The sequence below is a fragment of the Seriola lalandi genome, unplaced genomic scaffold (assembly GCF_002814215.2).
Source record: "Seriola lalandi dorsalis isolate HSWRI2012SDOR001 ecotype SW California unplaced genomic scaffold, Sedor1 jcf7180002054885, whole genome shotgun sequence".
Classification (NCBI taxonomy): domain Eukaryota; kingdom Metazoa; phylum Chordata; class Actinopteri; order Carangiformes; family Carangidae; genus Seriola; species Seriola lalandi.
The window spans coordinates 6,841,055-6,867,721 of record NW_019525437.1 but is presented as its reverse complement, the minus strand read 5'-3'; the positions used below and the strand labels follow the sequence as shown (position 1 = coordinate 6,867,721).

The window sequence follows — 26,667 nt, the reverse complement described above, 5'->3', positions numbered from 1 at the left end:
GTCCACACATTCACAAAAATGAACAATAATGACCACTGGGGTTCTGTCAATCAGCTAATACTGACACTAATAAAACATTCCACTCCCTGCCACTCCCTGCTAATCACATTCAGCTGTCATTAGCTGATGCTGTATCAATGGCTGATTCAAGCCCTAATAAAATCATAAAACATTTCTCTTTTTTTTTTTCTCCCCAAGAATTCAGAAACATGTCATTTTAGAGATTTTGGGAGCCCTGATAGAAGGCTATTGACTTGTAGCTCAGCCTGGGAACAGACTGACTCCTGTGAAATCCCTATAAAATATGAGAGTGGAGGTCATCCATCATTATAGTCAGACGGCACAGGCCTTTGTTTGTCCGGCGCTGGCCTGCACTGGACTGGTCTGGCTACTGGAGAGACTGTAATGTGTGTGTGTGAGAGCGAGAGAGAGAGAGAGACCGAAAGCAGTGTGTGTGTGTGTGTGTGTGTGTGTGTGTGTGTGTGTGTGTGTGTGTGTGTGTGTGTGTGTGTAAGAGTGTGTGAGTGTGAGAGAGGGAGGCAGTTGACCTAGTGTCAATTAGGAGCCCATATCGTTCCATTCCCCGGAGGCGAGGCCGACTCTGAAACATTAAATCATTTCATTCACTTCAAACCGATCCTGCTGTTTCCCCCCTTCACACTGCCTGTGTCTGAAAGCTCCTGCTGCTCTGACCACATTTTGACTAAGCTGCCCATGAAAGTAGCTTGAATCTCAGAGGCTGTGACTCTGCAGCAATGCCTCCCTGAGCAAGTCGAGAGGTAAAAAAAACAAAAACAATAATATGCACAAAATGCTCTGGTAAATTAGTTTTTTGATCAACTAATGTTTATCTGGCTCATTTAGAGGACAGCGGGGATGCAACTCAGATTTAAACATAGTAATTCACCCGTGTAATATTACTGACTCCTCTTCAAGACATGAAACACAGTCAGATTCATGTATAAAATAGTATATCGCTGCTAACTAGCAAAATATCTTAAAAACTAGTTTTCAATGAGATTGGATGGCGAGTTCAGGCATGAGCCAAGGAACAAGTGACTCCTGTTTGGTGCGGCTGTGCATCTAGGTTCACACACGGATCCAGGCAGTTTTAACAGCATGTCAAGCTTAACTTATTTCACATGTATCCCATGTTTTTTTTATTATTATTATTTAAATTTTGATGCTGATTGGAATCTAGATTTTGTGTTTTTAAAATAAGAAATGGAGAAACCTGTCTGTACAGTATGCATAATCTCTCTCACTGCTTTCAGTTCTACACACTGGTTTTGTTTGCCTTATTATAATTATCAGATGGAGGATTGATTATCAGATGTGCTGTAGTTTACTGCCCGACTGACGCAGGATTTCTAAGGCCGATACCAATATCGATATTTCAGATTTTAGAAAAAACACATAATGATCTATCGGCCATTATTCATGTTATTTACACAACCTATAATATAAACTAACATTTTAGATAAAGTTCACTTAAACTTGTTTTATAACAACTGTAACAACAAGTTTTAAAATATATCATTGGCATCTGTAATTCAATATCTTGCCATTTATTAACTGAAATATTTGCTGATACTGAACAATATGCACAATATGCAAAAAAAAAAATCATATTCCGATTATTTTGGCAGATATTTCGATTGCAATTTGAGTAGCAATTTCAATTGAAATGGAATTTATTTATGGTCTGTTGTGACACATTTTACTTTTATCAAAAAGAATTGTAGCTCCTGCAGTTTGGACAATATACCGGATATTAATTAATTGTTCATCCCTAGCTGATCTACATGAGCCAATATCTACATGTACTGTCTGTCAGCCTGAAACCGGATGGCAAGTTTATTAGTTGTGCTCCGGTGTAGTTTACAATTTTTTACACCCCTACTGGTCGATATATGCTTAGCTGTATGTTTCCAGCATCACTAAAAACGGCACAAGTCATTTAACAGAATATGTTAATTCAACACTGTCGTTCAAATCAGTTCATATCACAAATATCAGGCGAGTTTATGGGGTGACAATGCATGATTTCAAAAAGGAACCATCAAAATAAAAGCTCAGAAAAAGTAAGACTATTGTTTAATATCATAATGATCAATAAAAACTGGAAAAAGAAAAAGACTCCAGATACCAATGTTGTGTTGTGTGGATTAACGTGTTGAGCCTGTGTGTTTCCTGTTCAGCAGCTGTTTTTGACAGAAATGTGTCACTCCCAGCACCTGCGGTGTGAGGGGCAACACATGTTGATGTGTTGTGTAGCTGAAGAAGTGTTAATGGAAAACCATGTTTACACAGCAGGGAACGTCAATAATGTCATGTACCAACACTACATTAAACACACACTTACAGTAATTAGTGCAAACTAGTTGATAGAGTATCTACATGGAAGAATTACCAACACAATAACTTTTATAATATTACTACTGAAATTCTGTTAAGATGTTGATGGAGTGCACATTTAGAAAGTGTCACACACACTTAGGCGTTGTTAACCTTCATGCAAATTCTCAAACTGATTTCGTAATAAATCCCATATTTCCGATCGTTGTTTGTTGGTGGCAGACTCCAAATCAGCTTTTCTATAAAATCCTCTCTGACAAAATGTGACAAACTATTGTTGTTCTTTGTCTCCATATCACTCTAATCCTCTTTCTCTCTCTCTCTCTCTCTCTGCCTCTCCATCCCTCCATCCGCACTCCCAAACCGCAGGGAAAGGCCTCAGTACTGACCGCCATGAACACACACACACGGCTCTGTAGGTCTTACTGGGAGGCTAAGCTGTATGGTCACATTTTACATATGTGTGTGTCCGTGTTAAATGGGGAGTTGGCCTGGGTGTCACTTGGTTTTGGCTGTTGGGAACTATATGTATGTGTGTGTACGTGTGTGTGTATGTGTGTGTGTGTGTGTGTGTGTGTGTGTGTGTGTGTGTGTGTGTGTGTGTGGCTACAGTAGATGGACTTGGCCGGACATAGGAGTGGGCTAGCCGGATTTGGCTATTCTGACTGTGTGTGTGTGTAACTTGTTGGCACATGCTCAGGTAGATTGGGGTTGCTGCATGCATACATGTGCATGCCTGCATCCGTGTGTGTGTGTGTGTATTTGGCCGTTGTTGGAGGTATGCTGCAGATCAGTTTAAGCCTTATAAACCTATTGTGCCATAAACCCATCCTCTCTCATCTCTTATAACCTCTTTGTCTGACTGTCTATCCATGCTTCTGCTAATATGCACATACACTGAGGTCTAATACGCTACTATACATCACTGCAGGCAGATCAGTGCTCTGCTTCTATGACCAGTTTTTATATAAAAATATCCTAAAATAAATAACAAACAAAACTTACTCACAGGCTTCTTCATTTTATTTAGCTTTTACTTTGGTTTCAGTGACGTTGGTTGATGAAATTGATTTCACGAAGCCGCAGCAACAAGCTCTGGGCTCAGTGACTGAGTGTTAAGTGAAAAGAAGGAAAAGGTGAGTGGCTGCCTGACGTGCTGTTAAAGCGACACTTTAGATCGTCTCTGCGTTACTCATACCACTCTCACACACGAACCAAGTTTCGGACGCAGGGTATGAACCCTGTGTTCTTCTCGCCGTCATATGAGACGGCTGTCACGTGTTCATTACTGGTTGTCACCATTCACACAAGGCTCAGGACTGCATCTGTAGTTTAACACTGTGTGAAGAAACTACAGAATTAGTAGCAGAGGAGGAAATATAAATTTATTTGGTAAACGAAATGAACGAAGATATGTGGTTAATTCACGTATTTGACACTTTGATACTGAACATATCAGTGAAATAGTTTTGCACCAAAATATCCAATCTTGCAGTACAATATCCTTTTGTAGTGACTACAGCATTATTCAACTTTTTTTTTTATGGCACTGACAGCTCTTTGTTGAGATTAGGGAAAGATCGTGGTCTGGCTTGATAGAGAAAAAAGTTCACATGGCTTCAGACACAACATGTTTATTTACATTGTATCAAAACCACCATCTTTCCCTTACCTTAACCAAAGTGCTTTTGTTAGACGGATGGCGGATGTGAACCCTGGTCTCTGGTGTAACCATCCAACCTCAGCCACCTCCTAGCGTCTCTGCTTTGCTTCATACATTGAATAAACACGTTGCCTCTGAACATAGGATAATCCAACCAGCGATTAAGTTTCCTACAAAACGTATTTCCTGTTGAGTTTAGCTGTATAGAAACATCAATTTCCAACCAACGTCGTCAGTCTGCCGTTGGGTGCTGGGCAGGCGGCGTACAGTGGGGTTTTTGAGCTTGTTTGCTGAAAACAGCGACCTGCTGCGTCTGAAGATGATGCTGATGAAAATGTTGACATTAAGCACAATTTGGCCATAAAACCAAAACGATTAGATAAAAGACCCTAAAAAGCTCAGTAGAGGGGAGTGGAACAGCAGAGTCGAAGCCTATGGCATACACCTCGTCATTAGATCCATCATTATTGTTATTATTATTATATTAACACAATGATCATCCTTACCAAAGCTGGGCAGTGTCAGGCAAACTCAACTCTGCGCACAAATAATTTGGGACATGGATGTACATTTATTCTGACTCGGAGCTAAAGGGTTTACTCTAAGTCACTGTGCTGGGTATGTATGTTTCGTAATCACAGACAAATCTTGTTTTTCTCTCCATGTCAAGATTTTTAAGGTGAAGTTTTTAGAAACAAGAATCAGAACATAGCAGTAATAACATACCAAAACAATTAACAGGATCTTTCAATAATTAAGTCTGAAGCAAAACTGTAGAACAGCTAATAATTCAGTAATGGTTACTGCTTGATCACTGAGCTCTCAACACCATTGTCATTCAAACCTTTGTAACCAGATTACAACCTTGATCTCCAAAATTGTTTTTACTGCAACTTTAGCTTCATTAAAGTTTTTTTTCATTGGCGTAAACACAAAAGTGTCAGTAAGATATGTGTTTTATTCCCCCGACATCTCAGAAACGTCCCTGAGCTGCTGGTTGTTGTGAAGTCTCCTCGTCGATAAAATAATGCTGCGCTGATTAAAGCGGATTTAGAGCTTGTTGCATTTGATCAGAGTCCAGCTGATATCAGAATCGCAGACCAGCTAAGCTCTCGGAGCCAAATCCATAATAATACTCCTACACCACCCACAACAAAGAGACAGCCGATGCAAGTAAATAAATGGAGGAAGAAAATATCATTTGAAGACCCCTCACATCTGAGTGAAGTAATACCACCAAATATTTACTATTGAGGCTTTTGAAGAAAAGTGTTGTTTGTCCTTGATGGTGTGTCACAAAGATTAGTGTCACAAAGAGTTATGGATTTGTAAAATTATTTCATTTTTTATTGATCTCTTAACTGCGAGAAAAAAAGTCAACAAAGTGAAAAAAAGCTTTATGTTTCCGACTGAAAATACCACTACGATAACAAGATACAAGTTCGATCGTGTTTGCATATTTGTGTTTCAGGGTAGTGAGTTTATTAGCGGAGCTGCATCGTCAAAAGCAGTTTTTAAAACCTGTAAGCAGCACTTTTAGCTCCGCATTCAACTTCACTGTCAATATTTTCTCCCGTTACATTAACCCCAACAACAGCTGCACAGCAGGACCGGCGAAACACTAATGTGTAATGTCTTAATGTACAATAAAAGAGATGCAATCTCTAAAAGAAATGCACACACACACACACACACACACACACACACACACACACACACGCTCCTTTATCCGATCCACGTGTTTGCCTCTCTTCCTCTTAGAGACCAGAAAAGTTTTCTCCATCAGTCTCTTAAGTGTCTGGCCTTCAGCTATATTACCCTCTTTTCCTCCTCCCTCCACCTATCCCTCCATCACATCTTAATGTGTTTGATAAAACATCAGGCGTAGCGGGAAGGGCACAAGGCGGATGATGTGCTTTTTTGGCCAAAACAGGTCTCGGCTAAAGGACGAGGATAAAGAGCTGAGTCTGCTCTGTCTGTCTATCCAAGTCTGTCCGTCCACTTGCTGCATTAAGAAGCCGTCCAGCTTCTATTCAAAGCCAGCCACTCTCGTCGAACCTCTGCATCTCAGGGCTTTTGTCCCCCCTCAATCTCCCCATCCCACCACCGCAGCCACCCACCCCCATCTCTCAACCCGCCGCTGAGTGTCTGTAATGGCCCAGACGTGGAGGAAGGAGGGAGGGTGGGTGGGTGAGAGAAAATTAAGAAAGTGAGAGAAATGGAGGAATGGAGCGAGAAAAAGAGAGCAAGCGAGAGGAACTGGAGGGTGAAGGAGGGAAGGGACAAAAGGAGGAGAGAGGAAAGTGAAGGAGAGAGTGGTGGTGGAGGAGAGAGAGGAGACGCAGGAGCGCGATGCGTGGGGGGAAAAGGAGGCCGAGTCTTTAGGAGGAAGCCAGGCGGCACTAAGCGTCTCTGTCGCTGCCCAGTCAGGCCTGCCTTCCCCCTGGCCACGAAAAACTTCCCTCCTCCCCCCGCACCACATCCCACCCTGACCACGCTGCACTCCTCTCCTGCCCTCCTCACTTCATCCAAGCGTCACACACTCACACTTTCATTTGGATTTGCTATTCTTGTAGGGACTCTCCATTGGATTACTTTAAATCTATTGAGTCTTTCACTCCATTTACAGGCTTATGGTATGGTCACTACATGTCCCAGCGAGGCAAGTCATATGTTGCTATAATAGGACAAGTTATGTATGCATATGTAGGAATGTGAGTGGTTCTAGTATTTTTAATGAGAAAAGTCACAATATGAGATGTATTTTTTATGTATACATACGTATGTATAGATACATTAAAGTATCACTACTTTTTATGAAAGTACTACAGTTTTACATCCAGGAGGTTGAAGGGTTAAAGTCAAACTGTCTAATTTTAATTTACTTCAATTTACATTGTACAATTTGGGATTTGGCTCAAAACCTTTGAATTGCTTTACAGCACAAATCACTTGGAGTGTGGCGCCTTTCTTGTAGTGTCAATTACAAATGGAAAAATAATTTACAAAAAACCAAAAGTCAGCGAAGTAAGCTACAACGTCTTTGCTTCACAAGGTGACAGGTCATGAGAAATGCATGTTAATTTGCAGTTCAAATTAATTTTAACATCCTTAACAGTTATCTGTAACACAGACCAATTACACCAAGTTAATAGCAGTAAATGAACACATATATTGATGTTTAAAAATTCAATTTAAAAGACGAAGGAACAAAATCTTCCCTTCTTTATAAGTCATTTTCACTTTGGCAAAAAATCTGCTTTGCTTTACAGCACAAACTCACAGGATGGTGCTGTTCTTCACGTGTAAATGCATCTTAAGTTTGTCATCATTGAGAAACATCTTCCAAACTTTTCATCCTCTTCTGAACGAGAGCTGAAAGGTTGCAGCATCCTCTAAAGGGGCTCTGGATAAATGCAATTTTAATTTTTTAGAAACACTATCAGGGGTGTGAGGCTAACAATCATCTCCGCCATGGACTATATTGTATAAAATGTATCAAATAATTACAAGAAGGTAAATATATTAATTTGAAAATGACATATTGATGTCTCAGAAACATAAGTGAAGAAAATCACTATTTGCCTGTCACTAACTTGACTCTTCCTGTTTGGTCCTCGCAAGCATATATACACACACGCACACGCACACGCACACACACACACACACACACAGCCAGTGGCCTCAGGACTAATTGCTAGATTGGAGCAGATTTTCTAGTTCAGTTCAGGGCTGTAATTGTGAGGAGAGCAGGGAGGAATGACAGGGCTTCAAGCTGAGAGGACAAATCACCAGGGGCCGCCGATTAGACGGCACTGATGTTCACATGTCCGTGTGTGTGTGTGTGTGTGTGTGTGTGTGTGTGTGTGTGTGTGTATTTGGGGGTGAAGGGTTAAGCCAACCATCTCTCAATTCCAGGTTTCCGTGGCACTGACCCCAAACTGCCACACACATACACCATGTTGACCCCTATAGACCCCACGGTGCCTCACACTCACAAGCCAGTGAGAACCATGTCAGGAACTACTTGTGTTACACTCACTGCGAAAAGAGAAACCTCCCACTCCTCTATGAGTGTTTATCTCTCTGAAAGAAAACGAACAGTATGAAGAATCTGTAAAAGCCACACGATCATTTATATGTTCCCCTTGTGAAGATCACAAAAATGATGATATACATATATCATCATTATATATATGATAAATACATAACAGGTTTTTAAGTTGTTCCTAAACTTTTAAATGTTATAGCAGCTTAATGTTTGATAATTGAAGTTAAATCATTTTTAATTCCAACATAACTGCCATTTGTTGTACAGAGGAGGTGACAACACAACAGGTTTAGTTTTATCAATTCACCTTGTGTATAAGCTGATCAATGCACTTACACTTCTGAATTCTGCTTTTTAACATTATATGTCCCTTTGTGTTCGACATTGTAGGAAAGCTATGGACTGATCACTGGTATAAATCTTAGCATATTTCAATTCTTTCTGATATTTGTATGTTTAGATTGTTGTTGTTGTGTGTAAATGAATTTAAGTGACCGCAGGTCAATGAGTCAACACCTCATGGATCACCTAAGACTAAACATTTATTATGTGTAATTGGAGGACTTATTCTAAAGGTAAAGTCTGATATACAGTGGTGCAGTTATATATCATTTCCTGTTAGTGTTAATAAAATGATAAAGAGTAGCTGCAAACCTCTATTATAGTGTATAGTGTATGTTGTATGGAACTGGGATAAACTAATTGACTTTGTCCTCTTTTCAACAGTCAGTGTTGCTGTGACCATAAACAAGACGTGTTCATCCTGGTCAGCTGTTGGCAGGATAATCGAGAAGTTTGCTCCACAATCTCTCTACATGGATAAAATGCAACACAGATAAAATTGTACCATGTCTCCAGGATGAACATGTGTCATCTGACAGCAGTGAACTTCAAAGACAGGATGAAAAACCTGTATTGACTCCATCCCATCTCTATCTTGCTCCCTCTCTCTCTCTCTTTCTCCTTCTATCTGCAGCAGGAGCCTCATCAGACGCAGCAGGACAGGAAGGAGATGCAGAGAGGAACCACAGAGATGGCAACGCACACAGAGACAGAGAGCTCACTCTAAGCTGCACTACAGGCATTTCGCTACTAAATGCATCTGCATGAAAAAAGCAGCACAGCCAGGAAGGCCCACATGGAAACACTTCTGTTATTCCTCACAAACATCCCACATCTGCACTCACACCTGGATTCTTTCCTGCGATAGTTTGCTTCAACAAGGATGAAGGACAGAACGAGAAAAAGAAAGGATGAGAAAACAGCCAATCGAACTGTTCTCTGTCACTCAGTCAGTCACTCAGTAACCCGGTCACACAGTCAGTCAATCATGCAGCGGATCTTTCAGTCAGCTTACCTTGCAGTGATGTCATAGTTGTCATTATGACAAGGCCTGCAGTCCTGTTGTCTGATTGGACGTTACCCGCTGTCCAAACCAGCATTACATCCATGGCAAGAAAAGGATAACAGACTCCTACAGCTGCAATAATGATTTTCTGAGCTTTTCCTGCTTCTGTTTTGCTCTCTGATCGTCTTGCTACCTGTCTTTGTCTCTCTCCAGCCCCTGTTACATCTAGTTTCTATACCTTAACTGTGTTTAGACTTTTTCTTCAGTTTAAATTCTGTCCTTTCCTACACTCAACCCGCATTTCTACACAGGAATAGTAATATATGTCTGTCTATTTCAACCCTGGTCTCAGTTGACTCTTTCTCCCAGTTCCCAGTTTTCCCTCCCTGTCACCTTTTCTTCCCTGCCTCTCCCTGGCCTTCTCTTCCTCTATCTTCTTCATCCCTCCTTCAGCCCAGTATTCCTCTCCCATGCTATGGCATCTTCATCACGGCCTCCGCTCAGCCTTCATCTCCCTCACCTTTCTCGGGTTCCCGTGTCCACCCCGCCATCCCACCTTCACACGTTTTTCCCTGCCAGCCTCCCCAGGCCCGGCATCCCCCTAACCCCCCGGCCTCGGAGCCGCTACCCAGTCCCCGGCTCTCCCTCTCCCTCTCCCTGCCTCTCCTCCAGCCTGCCTTTCCCTCTACTCTGCCTCCTTCAGCCCCAGCCTTCTGCTCAGTGTTCAAGGGGAGAGCCAGCTAGGAATGCTGTGGCTCTAGACGTTTTGTCCAAGCCCTAGGTCTCTTTCACTGAGGCAAGATTAGTTCATACAAAAACTCAACAATACACCACTGAAAGCCATTGTTGATATTCAACATTTTTCACATAGCGGAGCAGAATAGACAATGCGGCAGCCGGGAAAGCCCGAAGCGGACTAGCAGGGTTGATGGCTGATGGTATCTCAGCCGAGCGAGGGCCTTAATCCCTTTTATACACACACACACTCACACAAGTACACACGCTCTCAAGAGCCTGGAGACAACAAAATCAATACTGCGCTCTCTCTCTCTGTGTCTGTGTGTGGATGAGTGGGTGGGTGAGTGTGATAGGGAGAAAAAAGAGAATAGTACTGTTTGTACCTCTGTTTGTGTGTTTTTGTGTGTGTGTGTGTGTGTGTGTGTGTGTGTGTTGGGGGGGGCACATAAGCATTCTTGGATCTTTGTGTATAAATGATATCTCAAGGTTTTCTATCACAGGGGCTGATTAAATCAACTTTTCAAATGAGCTGCAAAACAAAAAATCACGAATGGTGAAATTATGAATTTCAGCTCTTATGAAAAACAAACATGTAATAGTCTAAAGGATGAAGGATCAAGTCCAGATTATTGAAATAACCTCTGAGTCCTAACCCTAACAGAGGGTCATAGCATGTTAACATTTCACAAAACAGCAAAAAGTTTACAAAAACTAACAAAATGACTGTTAAAGTTTTAGTTTTCCACAAGTGGAAGTTTTTTTCTGAGTTAAATGATAACGCAGCCGACTGTACTGAGCCTCTTTTTATTTATTTTGTTTTGTTTATTTGGAGTCCCGAAAGTGATGAAAGATGATCATTATTGCACAAGATGGTCAATGTCTTGCACATAAAACTGATTGTGATTTAAATTTCTGGCCAAATCTCTCTAATCACAATTTATGCTTTGGTTTAAGTTTTTTTTTTATTATGTTGTAAATGTACTTAAGCAAAGAGCTTAATTCATCAGATTTAACTCACATTTTTGGTCAGCTTTGCGCAATTGATCAAAAACACTTTGATATACTGTAAGACTAAAAAGCAGTTGAAATCTGCGATACCTCAACTCAGCTACTATTATCATGAAGGATTTTTTCCAACAGTAGTGTACACTATAATCTTCTATAAAATGAGTCAGCTTTAGAAAATGTACCTTGGCACTGGAACGTGCTGCAGAATCTAAACTGCGTTCCTGGCAGATTGCTAAGGAAGCAACCAAATGACAAATGAACTGATGGGAGAGGGAAAAAATATCATTTTAAATAAACTGCTTCCTAATTTTCAGTCACAGGGACAGAGGAGGATTGTGAAACTGGGCCTGGAATGAGTCTGCAGCAGCCTTTATGATTACAGCTGGTTAATGTAATGAACACCATGTCATGTAAAACTCATAAATCATGTCACGCCGGCGGAAACATTTCATAAAACATGATTAAAAGTGTCGTGTAACATTGAGAGCGACGGTGTCAGAGTGAGACATGTTAATTGTGCACTAATGATATGTAATGAATGTCATCAGCCCCGAGGCTTCGGCTAACGAGCTAAATGAACTGGCACTAATGGGCCTGTTAGCTTATCTTAGCGCTAACATTAGCTAGCATAATAAAGGGTTCGTCCTCTGCCAACGTTTCTAGAAGTGTCATTTTACAATGAGACACTTCTTTTAAAATGCTTTTTGACAACAACAATAAGTAGAAAACAAAGACTCAGAAGGCTTCTTGTCCCACCGACAGCTAATCATGGAGACAGATAAACACACTTATTTTTACGCTTTCTCATAACACTTTGCCCCAAATAAATCTTCCTCCTGCCCTCCACCTGGACTCCAGATCCTGATCCAGATCCAGCTGCCGGGCTTTCCCAGGACCCCCCAAGTCCGCTAGGTAGCAGAGAAGAAGAAGAAGAAGAGGAGGGAGGGAGGGAGCAGGGGCCCTCTCTTTCTCTCTCTATCTTTTTTTTTTCTTCCAATTGACCAATTGACAGCTGATTGATGGCTATCTCCTCAGCCCGACAAAGAGCAGCATTAGCATAACTAAAGCAATGTACAGTAGAGTGGGGCAAACAGTAAATTACATGTTACCCCCCCCCCAACTCTTCTCTCTCTCTCTCTCCCTCTCTCTCTCTCCTCCACTCACTCCCTCATTCAGACAAACACTACGGCAGGCAAACAAAACAAAACAAAGTATGCTTTTTGTCCCCCATGTGAGCCCTTAAACAGTACAGCTTGACAGCTTCTTTAGAGGGAGACACACAAAAGGCCTGACAGAGAGAGAGAGAGAGAGAGAGAGAGAGAGAGAGAGAGGTAGAGAGAGGTAGAGAGATGGAAAACGCACACACAGTATCATTTGAACAAGATACTGACCTTGAGGAGGGTTTCTGTGGTGTGGTTTAGGGATGGCTCTGTTGTGCATTTGTGTGTGTGTGTGTGTGTGTGTGTGTGTGTGTGTGTGTTGGGGACAACAGGGATCACAGAGGAACAGCGAACACATGAGGGGTGTATAGAGGAAAAGATGATAAATATTAAAGGATACTGTCAATGAAGAACCCTGTTCTTCATTTTCTCACTAGAGAAACCAACGCTGACAAAGAGCAGATCAGCTGATCAGTCATGTCAAAGTCGGACCCTTGCATCGTCAACTTCGCACCGTCTCCTTCAATTGTATTTCCTACGCCTTCAAGAGGGTTTTGTCACGTGAACAAAGTGAAAATTGATGGCAGACTACACACTGGACCACGACCACTTCATAGCATATCGTATCCTGAGTGTGTCCACGCTTTGCATCCATCGCCTTCCTACACGGGACGAAACTAGCCTCACACCCGTCTGTCAGGTCGAGCCGTCACTGCTCTGATATCGTGTAGTCTGACCTCAGCTTTAATCATGGATGCAGTTATGTTGCCCTGTTGTTTTTTCAAATGAATAAAACCTGATGATAAGCACACAGGTTTTAATCTAAAGATTTAAAGCTGTGAATAAGCATGAACATCAGCTCCAGATAAAATAACAAAAACTTTTAACATATTAACTTGTTTTATATTTGATATCACCTCTATTTTATAGTATATATATTTTTTTGTTGCTTTTCCTGGAGCCATTTGCACTGATGTCTATCTACTATAGTTTATCACCTTTCAATATTTCTTGATGGATGGAAGGGTGTATGGACAGAGTTGGGACCTCATACTGGCCTCGTCTCCTCTCTCCCTCTGTCTTTTCCTGTCTCTCCCCCGCTCAGGCCGGCAATCTGTTCTCTAATTGTTCATTCATGGTGTGAATCTTTAAATAGGAGGCCCTAGCCTGGCGCTAAGATAATGAATCGCTCTGTGTCGTTAGCTAGCGAGGCTAAATTACCGCTTGGTGCAGAGTTACCATGGAAATAGGCCACAATGAGAGTGATTAGTCTTGTGTCTTTTACACACCGAGACACTTTGCGGTTCAGCAGGAAACACTGAAACCCTCCTTCCTCTCCTCTCTCTGCCTCTGTATGTATAGAAAACAGTATTTTCAGAGTCAGCCACTTTAATAGCACGGAGAGCGTGCTCAGGTTGCCTCTTGGAATTAATGAACATTAGCACAAACTGTACAAAAGTGCAACAGTGTTTATGAATATTTGCAACAAGATGTTTTTTTTTTTTTTTTCAGCTGTTGTCCATTTGACTGGTTTTTATCTTCTCCTTATCTGATTGGTCAGGGACGCCTCTCAAATACACATCAGATAAGGAGATAGTTGAGGCTTTATATAAAGATATCAGTTTCATCTTCAATTTTGTTTTGTTTGCTGTGTCAACAGACACTTTCAGATGCTTCTTTCTTGCCATGAGTTTCTATGACAACCTTTTTCAATTACCAAGTCACAGTGTCGGATCCTTTGTTGCAGGTTTTCCTTTTCCTTTACTGAGGCAAGGAGTTCTACTAGATAAAAGTGTCTTTTGTGGAGATATGTTGCAGCCAAATGTGATATTTATTTAGATTTTGTATTCTATACTTTATAACATTACTGTGCTATGTGAGCCTTTTTTTTTATGTGTTTTCGTTGTATATTTGTTCCTTTTTCCTCTGATTCTTGTTTGTTCCTTTCCTTCACGTCTCTTCTGCTCTTTTCCTCTGTTGCTCAACATACATCTCTGTGCAGGTGTGTTTCTGTAAATGTATGTGTGTGTTTGTGTGTGTACTTGCTCATCCACATGTGAGGATCCTCATGGTGAGTGTGAGTGGCATGCTGCTGACACACAACAGGAGAGTATTCTGCCCACTTCCTATCTGCCTCTCTCCCAAACATGGGAGAGGAGAGGAGAGGAGAGGAGAGGAGAGGAGAGGAGAGGAGAGGAGAGGAGAGGAGATCTGTCTCAGTGTGAGACAGATCCAGTGTGTGCCAGTCAATGTGAACATCAGTAATAGAGACCCTGCTACAGCCATCATTACCTGGCCTGCTGCTGGCCCCCGGTTGGTGTGCAGGCATGTTTTAAAATATCTTGAAATATATCAGTGACTCAAGGCTGCACTGCAAAAGTTTTTTCTTTATCCCATTGAAAGTACCGATTCATTTATTGACATGCTGCAGTCGAAGTCAAACAGATGCTGGTGTTTTATAGGAAAATGTGATGATGTTCTGTGGCAACGTTTGTTAGATTGAGGAACATTTGACAACATGACAGGGAGGTAAATTATGTTCCTTTCAAACGTATTTGCTGTTGTAATTAGTAGTTTATAGTTGTAATGTCTACGTCACAAACCTTTTGTTTTTTTAATAAAGTAAGCACAGATTTGCTCAGTTAGCCAGTGAATTATGAGATTTCAGTCAAACTGGGTTGTTTGCTGAGAAAAAGTTTGATGCGATGCATTTCACAATTTTAGTTCTCACAGCAGAACTCTAAAGCTGCTCTAGAGAACTCTGCTGCCTTTAACTAGTGTTTTCACTACTGTGTCTTCATCCGTGTTAAAATGAAAAAAAAAAAGGGGCCAGTGCCTATAGTATATTGTGAACTGTAAATACTTCAGATAGATTAAGTGCATTCATTTTGATATAATTAACATCATACAAAAGCAGGCTCATAGTTGAATTTAGTGGCTAAAAATCAAGGTGATGCAGGAACTTTTTCACTCACAAAGCAGTTTACACATGCAGTCTTTAGATGACCTTCCTCTCTACAATAGAAGGGGTGTAAATATATGCACACCACATGCAAGTGCAAGGCTATAAAAAAAAAACACATTGACTCAAAAGAGCCACAAAACATTTCATTTTTGAATCGTTTTTTTTTTTTGGCTTTGTGTCAGCGTGCAGGCATCACTTTATTTGCTGATGCTTCCTCTGTACAATCTCATGCCTGCACAAATAAAAACATGTCACTTGCGTGGTCATGTGAAGAGTGAGATGGCCTTCAGTTTATTGGGAATACTATAAACGGTGAAAGTGGAGTATTTATATTATGATGGACATTTAGCGATCTATTAAAATAAAGAACTTTCTATCAATCTACGGGGTCACCGAGTGCAAACATGCAAAGATACAAATATCATTTTGAAAACTCATTAAGCTCGTGTTCGAGCAACATGTGTCCACGTTTTGAAAGAGAAACAGTAGTCATCAAAATCTCAGCTGAGTCTGTTAAGGTCTTCTGTTTCCGGATTTTGGATAAGCTGATAAAGTCCACTTTCCTCTGCTGTTTCACTGGCTCAGACCGTCACACTCAAACATATATGTAACACGTGTGTGTGTGTCTCAGACAAACTTTCCTCCACATACATGAGTTTTATTTCGCAAACTTTTCAAGTTTCTTTTTCTTTTTTTCCCTTACTGCCAATTTTATTCAATTAAGGCAGTTCCTGGTTATTGTCTGTTGCTTTCTAACAATCTATTAGCCACCAAGGCTCCAGTTAATGCTCTTAACACACATTACTAGCAGTAATCCTCATCTCCAAGCTAAAGCCGTTGTGTCTGGACAAGTGAGTGGGACTGTCGCAGTGACAGCAGGTGCTAAAGCCTCCGCTAACTCTGACTAACACCGCCTGAGCTCCATAAGACAGGAAATGCTGGGAGGGATACTTACCTACTTACAGATTTACGTACACACATGCATCACACACACTCACTGACTCACTCTCTCTCTTTCTGTCTGTCTCACACACATGCACACAAAGGGCGGAGACTTAAAACAAAAGACGCCGTGCTGAATGGAGGAGATGATCGTTGGGTCACATCTACATGACAGTGATGCACTGCAGGAAAACAACAGGCCTTCCTAAACCCCTGGAAAGGCTCCTGTTAGCCCTCAGGCCAGTATCCTCACAGTGTGTGTGCATTAGTTAAAGAATAACACATTTAAAATTCTAACTACCTTCACTGTTAAGATTAACGCTGCATTAATCACAGATTTTAGCACCTGGTAAAACTTTAACATCTGTTAAAAAGGTGGTATTGACTGCTTACAGCTGTTAAACCTCTCATGTCAAAACAAGGCATGTAAACTTCCCAGAGTCCACTGTGACATCTTGAACTGTCTTGTTATGTTCTACCAACGGACCAAAACCAAAAAAATATTCAGTTTGCAAAGATATGAAACAGAGAAAGTCAGGAACTCATGGCAGACAACAGATAATATTTTGCATCCTTTTACTATTTCTGCTTGAAAAATGACTTGAGGAAGAGACGATGAATCAATTATCAAAACTGTTTATTTTTTTGAAAATTGACTTAACTTAATTGCCTAATCCTTTCAGCTCTAGTTTTAGCTATCTAATCGGTCACTTTACTTTCTGAGTAAATATGCGTTAGATTTTGTTTTAAACAAAGTTGTTGGAGGTAGGAACGTCTGCTTTTAGTTTCAGTTAAACAAGCCTGCTAGTCCCTGATTGTCTCTGCATTGTTCTAAAAAAACTCCTCACAGTCGCAACATAAGAATAAAACCCAGTTGTTAAAAACTCTAGTTATGTCAATTAGAGTGCTCCCACTGTATTGATTTGCCCTGTCAGAAATGGTGGAAAAGGTGAAATTATCTGAGTTTGGAACAAAAAAGTCAAATGATAACCTGTCAACATGACAGGGAAATCCGTGTGACAGTAATACAGAGAGAGCTGAGCCAAAAGACGCAAGAGAGGAAACTTCACCAAAGCTTTAGAGGAGAAAAAAAAAAGGTAAATATAATTCTGCTAACCCTGTCTGACACAAATCTTCATCACGAGAAAACAGCAAATAAATTTTAGTTAAAGTTAAGGAAAGATTGTCTTCTTGAAAAAAGTCAGACAGACATAAAGCACTGTATTTAGGCTTGCAGCGATTACCCAATCACACACACACATCTCTCTGTTTTGAAACAGATTTTTGTGAAGAGTGAAGTGGTCACTTTACATACCGTTTCCCTATGAATTCCCTTTTGAAATATAGCTCTGATAGATCACTTGTTTTCTGATGCCAAACTGCATGTGTCATCATTGATAGTGTCACTGTGACTATGTCTGTTCTGCTTGGTATATTGGTATTAGGTTATTTTAGTAAACATATTCATTAGATGCATCCCCTCAAAACTCATGTTGGTATTGATGATTGAAGAAGAGAAGGGCTGATACAAGGACAGAATTTGTGTCATAAGTACAATATTATTAATGGGTATGCTCCTCGATACTTATATAGCTGGGGCTCTGGTGCTGTGTTGTGGAGCAGCCTCCCATTACACATCCAGCTGTTTCTTCCGGACTTTTTTATAAATAAAATAGGATCATAGATTTATAATGAAATTTTCAATCATCTTTACTTCAGCCAACAAACCTGTGGTGCACTTAAGTGTTTTGATGCGGCCATTTGTTATTTATTTTGTAGTGGTGTCCTTTTTTCAGATTTTATTGTTTAGTTTTTCGTTAAATGCTTTGTCTTTTGTCTTTTAAGACCTTGGGAAATAAGTTTTTTCATTTTAACATGTTATCCATTGTGTTTTGTATGTGTGCAGTTCATAAAACTCAGTATATCACATATATGGATAAGGGAAAGGGAATATTGTCATTTAAAGAGTGAGTGGATGAAACAGAGACATTATGGGAGATTTGTACTCTGTACATGTGTTTATATTGGTGAAATAGTATCTAACATTCCTGCAGCTATATCCTTGCTGCTTGAGGACTGGAAATAGAGTTGAATCATTACCACTGTGAGAAGAAATGTCGCCAGCTGACAGAAACAGCAACATGCTGCTCTTCACTGGCCCAACAGGACTTAAAATAAAAACTACGGATATTCATGGAACTTAGTGCAAAGCAAATACTGTAACTGGTGTCCGGGTAAAATTGGATAAATGTTATTACACCAGTCCGACATAAAAACATCACAGCACAGGCAGTGACACTCTCACCACCTGCCAGTGTGTTGAGAAAATAAGATCTGATCAGAAAGCAGGATGGCTCATGATCAGATTATTGTTACTTATTGTCTCGATTTCACTGATGCAAACGGACGGACTGATGAAAACATTTCCCAGAGGTCTCTCCTCTTCATGAGGCTCTGAATTTCTGACCTTTGGAAGAGGATGTTCTGACCTCTCTTTGTTGCAGGGTGGACAATATATTTGAGGTGAAACTATCAATCAACATATTGATTAGCACTAATTAGGATCAATCCCATAGTGTTTAGCTCAGCGAGTGAAGTCTGTTGTGTGTGTGATTGGCCAGTCATGCATGTATGTGACTCCATATGTGTGTGTGTGTTTGCCCCTGTATACATTCTTCTGTGTGTGTGTGTGTGTGTGTGTGTGTGTGTGTGTGTGTGTGTGTGTGTGTGTGTCTTTGTCTCGGTTGTCACCCTGAAGGTTATCTCCGTGGTGGCAGCATCGTCAGGTGACAGCCATATCCCATGATGCCAAGCGAGACGTCAAACTGTCCTTCCAACCAGGGTTCCCTTGACGACAAGTCACATACACACACAGGCACACACAGACACACAGGGTAGACACAAACCCAAACACACCCTCCTCTAGTAATAGGTGAAAAGTAAATGTGTGTGTGTGTGTGTGTGTGTGTTGTTTTTGAGGCTGAGGGGCTGCTCAGACTTTGATAAGCTATCACATGTCCCAGGTGATGGTCTCTAACAGCACATCAGTCCAAAGGCACTGCCTGACAACCGAATCAAACGCACCCAGACCAGACATCCTGGCAACCCAAACCAAACAAACCCAAACTGACAATATATATTATACATACGTTTCCCTGAAACACACTTGCAAAAAGGAAAGGCCTTTATATGTGACTGGTTACCCCAAAAAAGAAACATCTCTGATAAGAAAGTGTATTTTCGGGACAGGCTGGTGGTCCAGTTTACTGATGTGTTCACATTGTCAGCCACAGGAGCCACAGGAGGGTCCGCACAGAGCAGCAGACCACACTGATCCTGAGCTTTCACTGCTGCGAAGAATATGCACTTTCTAAAGATCACTTGTCAGTCAGACAGTATCCAACATTTTGACATTTTTTTATTCCATTCTTTGAGCAGGGCTCTTTTCACTTCTATATACAACTATCTTCTTTTCTAATACAAAGGGCACAACAGCAGCAGATTTTGGTTTAGATGCGAGTGCCAGTGAAGAATTGGTTTAAAAAAAAAAAAAAAAAATTAAATTAAAAAAGTTTGACATTTCTTAATCATTCCGACCTCTCTGGAGGGCAGCAGGGTTTCTGCCAAAGAAGTTGTTAGTCCTGAGAGCTAGGTGGCTAGTCGGCTAGAGAGCCATTCTGACAGTAGCTGTCTAACTGCATTAGGTTATGGGGTGCTCAACAAGTGCGTCTCAATGCCCCCCCACCACCACCTTGAGTCGATGAAGCATTTTAATCAACAGATGTCTCTGGTGAGCTTTCCGACCATTATATCCAGGTGTCCATCCGAGCTGCCGCAAATTCCCCTTTGCTTAGTCCTGGTGGGGGGGAAACTTATACCTGGGGTATAACCCACTGTGTTTGGAATATACTGGTGGAAACCCTGGCATTTCTTAAAGGAAAGGTACCATGACAGCCTGTGTCTGGTATTGTTTTCACCTTGTGAGTCTGTTTGTATTATCATGGCACAATTCTGTAGTGGAGACACCCACTGCAGCAACAACTAACACAGAGGGGGTTTTGAGTACTTTGGTTGGTGTTTATATGTCTGTCTGTGGATGATTTCAGTGTGACACAACCTGCGAGATACAGTCACAAAACGTTACAGGCGTGTAGCTGTGATCAAAATGGCCAATTTCAAAGATGGGCTTGGTAGAACCCATAACTACTGAGTACTCATGGGTCACAATGTCAACATGTTGGTGTGATCCCGTCGCAAGACGGTCCCTAAAAATAGTTAATCTTTCAACACGTTACTACGTTAATGTTGAAGACGGTCATTCACACACACTAATTCAAAAAGCCGGGACACCACTGGCTGCTGCTCATTGTGAATGAGACCTGGTTTGGCAGCCCTTCGCCCACTGCTGAGCTCGACGGATTGAAAAAGCATCCAGCTGCACCACAGAGGAAAGTTGAGAAAGGCTCAACTTCATGCAAATATCCACTGACACAGTGCCAACGACAACCAGGAGAGAGCCAAATCACGATTATCTTGGTTACAGCTGAAATAAAAGTACAGATTTGGTCACTACTAAAAATAATGTTCTATAATATTCTAAAATCTCACTCTGAAACACAGTAATTATCTTATGTTGAGGAAAACATAATACCAATTATCCTTATAGACACTACAGATGTATATGTTCCCTTGTTGATTCAGATATTTCTACAGATGTAGATATGGATGTATTAAAAGAGGAAGGGGACCCACTGACACTGCATTTGTACAGGACCCAGATTCTTGTGCTGCACCGCAGTGAAGAACCATCTCACATATCTCCTTTGAGTTCAACATTTACTTTGTGTTTCAGTGCTACATAATCAAAGGGGCACTGCAGAGAATAATTCACACCTAATAGTATACACACAGACCCAGACCCAGACACACATATACACACACACACATACACACACACACACACAGCATGCCTTGTACAATTACAGAATTACAGCATCTTGGAAATGAGACATGACACAGAAAGCATGCTAGCAATGTAGAGAGCTGTTTTCTTTCTCTCTCCCCCACACACAGACACACACACACACAGACACACACACACACACACACGGCAATCCCATAATGAAGTGTTTCCCGTGCATGTGATGTCAGTGACACAGGTTCCATTACCTGGCCTGTCACCACGTCGCCTTGGTGATGGCCTGTCAGATACTGTTTGGTTGCCATGGCGAGAGACATTGAAATCCACATGATTCAATAATGCAAGGCTTTGATTGGTTTAGCTGTCGAAAATTGTGTGGCATAATGTGGCGTGTGTGTGTGTGTGTCATTGTACTTGTGTTCTTGCAAGAATCTGAAAATGTTGCTGTAATTATTTTCCAGCAGCTTGTTGCTACATGAGTTTGGTCAACATTAAAATTAGGGTTAAATCTAGACGAATATTTCCACGTCTGATTAACACTCATTAAATAAATAAATTAAAAAGGCCACCAAAAGGTTCAAATTTTTGATTTCCAATTAAACGTCTCGATAACTACTGGATGGACTGCCATGCAGTTTGGTTGAGACATCCATGTCCCTCTGATGATGAATGATAACTCATCTAGCACCATCAAAGGTGTCTCCAGTCCTTGTGAATAGCCAACGCTGATGTAAAAATCACAACTTTTTGATCAAACGTGGATGCCTCAGATCAGTTAGTGAATGGCTTGGCAATAGTTGGATGGATAATTTTTTATTTTGAGAACCAGTCTCAAAAATAAATAAATAAATAAATAAAAAAAAACTGAATCTACGGTTTGCATCCTGATATCATCAAAATCTGCAGCTTCACAGTACATTTAAAAACACACACATGGATGTACAGTATGTTTTTTATTTATGTTTATCGCTTTAATTCGGACAAGTATAAATGTGTCGAAGACCAAATATGACAAGGAACACTGAACACACACACACACACACACACACACACACACACACACACACACACACACACACACACAGAGAGAGTACGGAGGGTAATGAGCTCTAGATAAGCGAGGAGGAGGAGTTTTGGTTCCATTCAGTTGAGCTCTACAGTGGCCCTTGTTCTTGTGTGTTTTTTCCCCACCGGAGGGAGAAAATAAGAGTAATTGATTTCACTGTTTTCTTCTGGTGTCAGATCTGCTGCCGTTTATCATCATCAAATCTATCCCTCTGTCCTTCTTCTCCCTTTCTCCATCGCGCTCTCTCTCCCCTTGTTTGTTCTGCTAATTAACTTTATTACCCTGATAGCTCCCCACTGCCTCTGACGAAAACAATTACCATCTCTGCCGCCTCCACCTCTCTCTCTTTCTCTCTCTCTCTCCCTCTCTCTTCTCCCTCATCATCCTTCGCTCTTTCTCTTCTGGCTGAGAGTAGTAATTAGTCCTGAGGCTTTGCTGCTGCTACGCTTACTATCTGTCTTTCTCTCCCTGCCATTTCCTTTCAACTATCAGGAGAATTTTTGAAAACTTCTGATATGAGAAAAAGTTAAGAGCAAATTAGCTTTGCTTGGTTAAAGCAAATACATTTCTAGATGAAAATATAAGGTAAAGGTATAAGGGTTTTTTTCCCGGTTCAAAATGTTCGGTTTTCCACAGAGTTTCCTGGAAATAATAATAATAATGTCATACAAATTACACGGTTAATATATAGTCTGAGAGAGCTATTTAGTTAGTTGTGTTTAAAATTGCCAGAGGAATTTCCTTGAATAAACTGCTCGATTTAAACCTAAACACATATTCATATTGCCTTTATTACTGTGAACTTTATTCTCTATATATGTGTAATTGTGGGTTTGCCTGTAGGCAAATTTCCCCACTTTTGCAGCCTGAGCCCAGCATGACCTGCTGTGCTCTGACTAAAATACACTAGCGCTTTAATTGGAATTAATTAATTGGAAGAGTACAATTTTCCCTATAATTAGTACTAAATCACACAGTCCTTCCTATGAATTTGAAATTACACCTCAGTTAATTTCTAGGAAATGACGGGAAACTATGGGATCCATAAAATAAAGTGAACCATGAAATAGATGTTTTTTTTCCTAAGGAAAGAGAAAGAATAATCTAATCATTATTATAGGACAAGCTGTTGTTGTTTGTTCGCTATTATCTAGAAACCAAAACATAAACTCTCTTTTGTTAATACAGGAGACTGTATCACACCAAACAACCAAAACAGGGACTTCATCTGTAGGAAATAAAGCTGTTTCAAAGCAAGTCATTAATTATTATTTGTTCTACCAATGATCCCATTTACACCTGATACTATGATCTGCATCTTGCCATCTCAACTGGGAGACGAAAACCACATGTTAATGAAGGTGACAGTGCACACAGAGAGCGCTGTAAGCAAAATGTGACTGGATTAGAGGAGCTGTGTTTCTCATTGTGGCCGGTCGGTCTGTATAATCTGACCACAGACACAAACTGTTTAAAAGGTCGCCTATCTCCACCTCTTTCTTGTATCTCAACCTGCCAGTCCAAAAGCTACAGACAAGCCTTCCCTCTGCCAAGATAACAGGTGCAACTTGCACAGCAACATCACTGTGCAAGAGGCCCCGGTTAGCAAGGCTACCAAAAACTATCCTACAGAGGCCAGCGAATATACAGTACCTGTGGTTGTCACGTGATGCTCACCCTTGCTTGTTGTAGCAGTTCAATATACAATCCGAACACAATGAAGAGAGAATCTATGTAACAAGAATCCTTATTGATAATGTAGATACATATTGCATGTTAATACCAGGTGTTGATGGATTCTTGATCAATGGTCTTTGGGTAGCACTGTTACTGTATGGGCTCTACTTATTCTCCCTTTCCTGAGGTGTTCAGCCAAAACAAACAGATTCACTCATTTATACCCTCTGCCCATCTCCATCCTAAATTCTACAAGGAAAAATTAGTTGTTGTTTTAACTTATTGTCTATTAACGTACTGTTTCTGTTTTGTTTTTATCAACTTATTGACCTTCTATCTTTTAGTCTTGGTGTTGTATTGATGTGCCACGTGTCTTTATGTTTTCATGTTTTTATGTGTGCCAAATGCGTATATCCCACTGTTGAATACACAAATGCCCAACTTGGGACAAATAAAGTTATTGATTGATTGATTGATGGTTGGCCAGACTTTCTCTTAAGAAAGCGGCCAAATTGTACAGTGCAGTTACACCCAGCTGAGATCTCCTTATCCAGACACAGATAGCATGTTAATACCAAGAGTAAATGAGGTCAATGTGTCAAATACAATTAATTGCATAATCTTTTAACATCTATTCAAAGAATAGATGTTAAAAGTTTCTTTTTGTAATATCGAGGAAATTTCAACATTTTCCATTACAGCTTCCATTAAACTAAATCAATGCATCATCATTTGCATGAAAATAATAATTTGCATGAAACCAAACTACTTTCTGTGTCGCTCACTGTCTGTTATTCCCCTCTCTCTATCTTTCTTTCTCTGTCATGTCCTGGCAATCTCTCTCTCTCTCCCTCTCTCTAGTGGCAGACAGGATAGCATTACATTGTCAGTGGTAATTTACCTCTCATCTGTCTTCACTAATTATTGTCACATTCATCAGATTCATCAAGGCAAGTGGGGCTCTCGCGGGATTGCACCATTTGCCGTTAATACAGCATCAACTGCTATTAGGCCTGAGAAGCTGAGAGGTGAGTGTGTGTGTGTGAGCGTGAGCATGTGTGTGTGTGAGCATGTGTGTGACAAGAGGGACAACGCGTATTCATCTCTAATTAGACCAAGCTGTGTGATTAATTATACAGTCCGCCTTTTTTTACTCCAAGGGCTGAGGATGATGTTGTTGATGGGAGGAAAAATAAATATAGAAGAAGGAGAAGAAAAGATGGAGGGAGAGAAAATAAGGAAGTAGAGAAGGAGAGGAGATGAAGGTGAAGATGTTAAGGCAAGGAAACACGGAAAAGGAGACAGGATGCTGACATCAGAGGGAGGGAAAGGAGAAAAAGAGGCAAAATCCAAAGAAGCGAGGGAACGAAGCAGAGAGGTGAAGTGTTTTGTCATGTGCTCTCAGTGTAATTCCCACCTGACAAAGAGGCCTTGAATCAGGGGGGAAATTGCAACTTGTCACCCAGCAAATAAACTGCCCTGATAACTGATTAATAACGCACACCTGGGACAGCTGCACACACACTCACACACACACAAACACAGATGTAGGCACATGCTGAGACACTCTTGTAAACAAAGAAAGCGCCAACACATCTCTCATACGCTTTCTGTGCATTTGTGAGCACGTGCACTTAGCATGCACACATATACACACACACACACACATAAAATGCACATTCAGAGTTTTATATAGAGCCATTCATAGGCACATACAACTGGATGCATATTTAGCAGTCTTTCAGAAACAAAAATAAGAGCAGTGAATTATGTGGAGGCGTTCTCACTGTTCCAAATAAATAACACATTCATTCGGACCATTTTAAGTTTCAGGTACTGGCTGCTATTAACCAAGAACAGAGACAGCAAAATTGTTTATGCGTGAATCAGAGACATGTGCAAACTATCTGACAGAAAGACAGGGAACCTGACAGTTTTGTGTTGTAGAGGGCCGAAAGTGAAAAAGAAAAATATGATGGATGGATAGATTGATGGCTGAACTAAAACTAGAGGAAACCACTTTCCATGTTTTGACAGGCAGCAGAAGTGGCGGGCATTAGAAAAGTATTCGTAGTTAAAAAATCTTTTTGCAGCACAGGACAATCAAATAAAACAGATCACTGATACTGGTTTACTGGATACTTGAACATTCAATGGCAATGTGCAATATCTGCATGGTATATACACTGGTATATACATGCTGTTAAGGTTGAAGAAAGCTTGTCACTGGTCAACAAACAAGAACATAGAGGTAGCCATCTTCACTTTCACATCACTTTCCTGTCGCACAATTTGAAAAAATGACGTCTGTCCCGCTGTCATGAGGCAGAACCGATCATCTTTGCCTTACAAGTACTAAAAAGTTCAGGTTATAGGTTCTTAAGTTGTGACATGACATCGTCATCCACTTCTGTAAAACCATCTAAGAGAAATATATTCCCTTAAAAGAAAATGCTTAACGTAAAGGAACCTAAATGATGGATTTGGATTTTCTCTGGTTTATTTTTATATAATACTCACATGCGAGAGTTGCAATTAATACTATTCTATTTACTACTTCTACTTCTTTTGTAGTGTCACCACTAGGGTTGTCACGATACCAAATTTCTGTTTCGATACCGATACCAATATGTATTTCGATACTTTTCGATACTTTTCGATACTTTTTGTAAAAAATATTTCATTATATTATGTATTGCCTTAATGGGTTATTTAAATATTTAAAGAATGTAATTTAATTTTTAAAAATATATTTTTTAATGTATTTATT

The 26,667-nt window shown here is 40.5% G+C and overlaps 1 long non-coding RNA gene across 4 annotated transcripts in view; it reads right to left on the bottom strand.

The window, feature by feature from the left end:
• The window catches only part of LOC111671764 (uncharacterized), a 161,350-nt gene that overhangs the window by 76,864 nt on the left and 57,819 nt on the right, over positions 1-26,667 (bottom strand). The window contains exon 1 of one of the 4 annotated variants that reach the window (XR_002761970.2): positions 9,430-10,015. The exons of 1 other annotated variant lie outside the window; for it this stretch is intronic. This is a non-coding gene — a long non-coding RNA (uncharacterized LOC111671764). Of the gene's footprint in view, positions 1-9,429; positions 10,016-26,667 lie in introns of those variants that run through there. 2 more of the 4 variants (XR_015438649.1, XR_002761968.2) reach the window with 2 other exon arrangements.